Source organism: Carlito syrichta, unplaced genomic scaffold (assembly GCF_000164805.1).
Source record: "Carlito syrichta isolate Samal-C Ts95f unplaced genomic scaffold, Tarsius_syrichta-2.0.1 Scaffold224152, whole genome shotgun sequence".
Taxonomy (NCBI): domain Eukaryota; kingdom Metazoa; phylum Chordata; class Mammalia; order Primates; family Tarsiidae; genus Carlito; species Carlito syrichta.
Genome location: NW_007168248.1, coordinates 734 through 6,281, shown reverse-complemented (window position 1 = coordinate 6,281; position 5,548 = coordinate 734). Strand labels below are relative to the sequence as shown.

General features: G+C 41.4%; 1 pseudogene; it reads right to left on the bottom strand.

Moving 5' to 3' along the window:
* Nucleotides 1-4: 4 nt before the first annotated feature.
* LOC110595029 lies at nucleotides 5-789 on the bottom strand (annotated as a pseudogene).
* Nucleotides 790-5,548: the final 4,759 nt, after the last annotated feature.

Here is a 5,548-nt window from a genome sequence, read left to right as displayed (position 1 = left end):
AATGGTTGATTCTGCTGCTGCAAGGGAGCTTCTTTGGTTTGAAGCAGAACCAGGGCTCTCCAGCGTACAGGTCTGTAAAGTTACGCAGGGGCAGACTCCCAGGAAGACACACATTGCGCTCAGTAGTTTCAGAAGTTCTTCCTGAACAGATGAGACTCTTGAAATAGACCTTGTCTGGTCTCTCTTCCTGTAAGTGCTGAAGAACTCTGATCCCTTCACTGGGGTGAACCAGCGATATAGACACTTTGACTTTGCCTGGCCAGAGCAAAGTAAAAAAAACCTTATAAAATCCATTCTGGCAGTCCACCACTCTGCCCACAGCCCCTGCCTGCAGCCTGGGGGAGTGAATTCTGGCCTGCAGGTAGTCTCCGCCATACTTTTTGGGTTTTCTTTGAAAATCCTGAACACGAACCAGCACCTCCCGTTGGCTTCCCACCTTGAAGAAGGCTGTGGAGCTCAAGATGACAAAATAGCTGGAAGAAGGATTGGTGCTCTTCACAGAGGGGACTGGGCCCACGTCCGGAACCTGCCACTGCAAGGCAGCCAGCAAGGAGTCTTCCTCCATGCGCTCCCGGCTGGACAGCGTCTGGTGCTCATAGCCACAGTAGGGATTCCGGCTAATGCCTGTCACCTGGGAGGACACAAACTGTCCACTGTTGTCAATGAATGTGGCTGAATCAGTCTCATGTCCAAGTACTCTACCTGAGTAGCATTGATGACCAGCACCACCACCGTCAACACTGCAAGCAGACAGCAGAAAAGCCGCAGTTTGAAGAAACTGGTCCACATTGTCTGGCTGTGTCTTGATCACCCATGGCCGACACCATGCTGCCTTCACTCCTCAAAACTCCATGTCTTCGTTTTTCTGAGCTGCAGATGAGCTTTCAGTTTAATATGCTTCCATCCTGCTAGTAGCCCTAAGAGTTCTTTATGTAGAGGAGAGACTGTAGTTGATTTAAGAAGCACATTTTTCTTCAAAGAACGTCCCCAGGTCGCGCCGCCCGCCTTTCGCTCTCCAGTGGCCGGGGGCCCTGATGCACCCCGGGCCATCGCCCCGGCACCAGGCCGGTCACCCCCTGCTTCCTCCATGACTTTATTCTTTATCACAGTTTTCGGTTGACAACAAATAGATCAGAAGAAGACATTTTGTCATTTATGCCCTGGCCTGCCCCTCCCCCAGCCTTCCCTAGCATCATTCTTGCTCCAGGGGACACCTATTTGTAATCTGTGAACTGACATTCACACCTCCTTATCACCCGAAGGACATAGATGACCTCAGGGTTCACTGATTATCCTTTTTTTTTTTTTTAGTTGGAGTCTCACTCCAGCAGTATGCTCCCGGCCACCCCAGCATTGACCTGCTGGGCTCAGACGATCCTTCTGTCTCAGCCTCCCAAATACCCGAAACTACAGGCACCTGTGACAGAAGTTTGGAACCAGTAACGACTCCACACTGGTCTGAACCCAGAGATTTATTAAAGGGGCAGTTACATGAAGGGACTGTAACCGAGGAAGGGCAAGAGAGAGAGGGAGAAAGAGAGACCGAGAGAGAAAGAGAGAAAGAGAGAGTAAGAGAGAGAGAGAGAGAGAGAGAGAGAGAGAGAGAGAGAGAGTAAACAAGAGAGTGGCGGGGACAGAGAGAGAAAGCAAGAGAGAGAGAGAGCTATGCAGGGAGAAGGGTATATTTATGAACCTTGTAGGGGCTGGCCAGTGCCGTGCCTGGGTCCCACTGGAGGAGACTATGAGGTAGCATTTCTATAGGGAGAGGTTGTTTGAGCACAGGTTTAAGTTTCGCGCGGGCGGGAAAAGCCACTTAGGGCCTTTGTTGTCTTTGGGAGGCAGAGCCGTCCTGGGGATGCCCTTCTGACTGTTCTCTGTGTCTTTCATTCCCACCTTTTCTGCTTATTTGGGAGAGGGGCGTCGTTATTCTTTCTGGCTGCTTCCTGCTGGATGTGGGCGTTGTGGGGTGAGGTGGGGGAAGCACACAGAACCAGTCAGAATAGGGTTTAGAGGTAGGCACTGAAGGTGAAGATTCTTGAAAGCTTGAGTTGTATGAAAGTTTTTTGTAAATGCAGAATGCCGACTTGTTTTGGCCAGTCCTCCAGTGGGCACGAGGGCGGTAGTAACCAGCTGTCTTGGAGTAGACTGTGGCGGTAAATAGAGAACCTGGAAGAGAACATATCTAAAAGAAAAGTTAAGTGATGTTTAGGGGCAGCACCAGAAGAAGAAGCCAGGTGGGGCACAGGTAACATTCACAGGGGATGGTTGAGTTGGGGTTGTGAATAGGGGAACTTTTGATAGTGAGGGGAAATGAACAGTAGGATTGTGTGTGCAGGGGGTGGTAAGATTTTTATGAATGATACTGTCGTTCTTGCTATTGTGAATAATGCTGCAATAAACATGTATGTGTAGAGCCAACTGTGTTGTTTACTGAAAGAAGACTGGATAAAAATGTGGTGTATATATATGATGGAATATTTTGCAGCCATAAAGGACAAAATTATGACGCTTATAGCAACTTGGGTAGATTCAGAGTCTGTGATATTGAGTGATTTATTAAAGAAACAAAGAACTGCATACAATTACTGGATTGTAGTTTAATAAAAGGAATAAAGTCAGGCCTATATTTTGACAATTGTAGGCAGTGGCTGATTATTTTTTGTATATAAAACCTATAAGGCCTGAAGTTATTAGTATAATTTAAATAATAAACTTTAATTTTTGTAGCTTTATTATAAGTGCCAGCTTTTGTATTTTTGGACTATAATGGTGACCTGACAGATTGTTTTAGACTATAATTTGAACTGGGCACTTAAGTAAATTCTACATAAAATTTGAAGGGAAATCTGAAAATGTTTGGAGACTTGTATTTAGAAAAGAATTTATTATGCCTAGATTGTTTATAGAATTTTTTGTACGTATATATTTTTTAAACTTTCCTTATACCATTTTTGGTGTGCTTATATCATTTTATTTTTGTTTTTTACCCCCTTTTAAAAAATTTTATAACTATCTACTTTATTATAGGACAGAAATGTACCATATAAGATTTCCTCTTAGATAAATATATATATATATTTTATATTCCCTTCTTTTTTGTTTTTTTGTTAAAATTTTATTTGTATACCAACAACCTTTTTACATTTTTCCTTTGCTTTTTGGTTATTTATTTATTTATTTATAGATAACCTTTTACAGTCATAATTTGAATTTCCCTTTTAGTAACTGTTAGGTGAAACATTTAGTTTTTGGAACACCTTTAATTTCACTGGAGAGCAGGTTTTAGGAGGAAGAAGTTTAGTATGAGCACAAGGGCTAAAAACTTAGCCTTAGTATTAATTAAGAAATTAATTTGGACCCCAGCCACATTTATATAGACCCAAGGATTTGTTGGGTGGATGGCATACAGAGTGCTGTGCTGGGCCATGCGCCTCCCTCTTCAGTCAACAGCCACTATCACCAAGTTAAGTGTTTTCTCTCCCTTTTTTTTTTCTTTTGCTTTATGACTTTTAATGATGTCTACAAGAACGCCTGGTTTAAAACCCTTTAGAGTGAACAGATTTTTAATTATGAACAGGCAAAATTGTCAAAAATTCTCATGAATTACTAAACAGCAGCCTTAGTCATAAGACGTGGACAATTAAATGAGTATAGCCAAAAGCGCAAGCATTAGTGTTATTTAGCATTACAATATAAAGTAGGGAGTTAGCATACATTACAAGACTTTAAGAGACATCCCAGCAGTTTTTTACAGGGACAGGTAGTTGATTATGATTTTAGGCAAGGCCTAAACCTTTAGAAACGGACTTACTTTTGACTAATCTGGCTTTTAGTATTTGAAAACGAGAACAGCCTATTTATTTTTTAGTTGACTGAGAAAGATTATAAAACTATTATTGTTATTATTATTATTATTATCATTATTTTATAGGTGGATTAGAATGAGCCCCTTTAGATTTTACAAAGGAGAACACAGGCTAAGGAAGGGAGGGGGAGTGGTCTCCAGAAAGAATTTAAGATAACCGGTAACACTTTTATATGCAGCAGATAATTTTTACAATTTTAACAACAAAGGGCAGAATTTTAACAGCGTCAATGGGTTGGGAGAAAACACCACATAAATAAAAGGAGACATAAAATGACATCGAGAAATATGCGCCAATCAAGTTTTTGAAAGACCACATGTCCCATTAAACAAAGCATAATAACTTAACGAGCTTTTTAGCAGATTTAAAGTGACAGACACACACAGATAAGAGAATGAAGGGTATGGGAAATATTTGGTTTGTCCCCCTTTTGTCATACTTTTCATGAAGATATTTCAGACACCTCTTAGCAATTGATAGGTTGGTATACCCCCAACGCAGACTAACTATGTGGAGCCTTTTTTGTAGCCTCGAGTGTTTACAGAATTTCTTTTACTTTTTTCCACTAACTTTCACCCAACATGTTTGATAAACTCATACCATTCTTTGACATGCTTAAACCTTCTATTTTTGTTCTATGCTTTCTTTAATCAGCCATTCTATTATAGAACAAAATGTACCATACAAGATTCTTTCCTATATAATTATTATCTTTTTTTATCCTTTCTTACTAAAAACATACCTTACACCAACAACTTTCTTTACATTTTTTTTAACCTCAGAGCTCTAACCAAAGCAATACATTTGTATGCAGTGAAAGGGCTTAGATAGGATCCAATGTGGAATTATTTGGGAAATCTAAAGCTATACAAAAGGCACCCAAAAAGTACAGTGGTGTGAGTTTTAATTTTTGTCATTATGTCCCTTTTTAATAATGGAGCTGGATACATTGGCATAACAAGGAAAGAGTGTTGAAGTATTTTATCTCTCAGAACACATGGAAGTAATGGCATAGTGAGGGGCCTGGATATAATGCCCTGTAACCCCACAACCAAAAGAGGTGAAGGAGTGGATCAGGAATTTAAGTAGAGCTGAGCATGTAGCCCCCGTGTTAATAACAAATGATATAACCCCGCCAGCTACTGATATTTCCACCCTAGGCTTGGTTGGTTTAATGGTTTATTCCGAAGACATTGGGCTATCAAGTCAGGGGCGAGTCAACCTGGCTGGAGCAAGCCCAAGAGATTTTTTTTTTGAGTTGCCTGGTGTCCCTTAATTACAGCAAGCCTCTGGGCCATGTGCTTTCTTCCGGCTAGGCGAACGAGGCAATCATGAGCCCAATGTCCATGCTGTTTGTATTTGGGATAGGGTTTTGTTGGTGGGCAGGACTTGACAGTCTTTGGCCATATGCCCATTTTGACAGCATTGGAAACAAACCTGGGAAGGGGGCTGTGTACCCCTTCTGCTATTGGCCATCTGGGGTGGAAGATTATCAGTGGTGGCTTTTCTTTGCTTAAAGTGGTAGATAAAAGCTGAAGTGATTTCTGCTTACGTTGGTGGTCCTGTATTTTTTCCTCCTTTTGGTTGTTAAAGATTTTAAAGGCCGTGTCTGATAGCTCTAATTGAGGGGTCTGTGGGCCCTTTTTTAATTTTTGGAGTTTGCGCGTAATACCTGGTGGTGA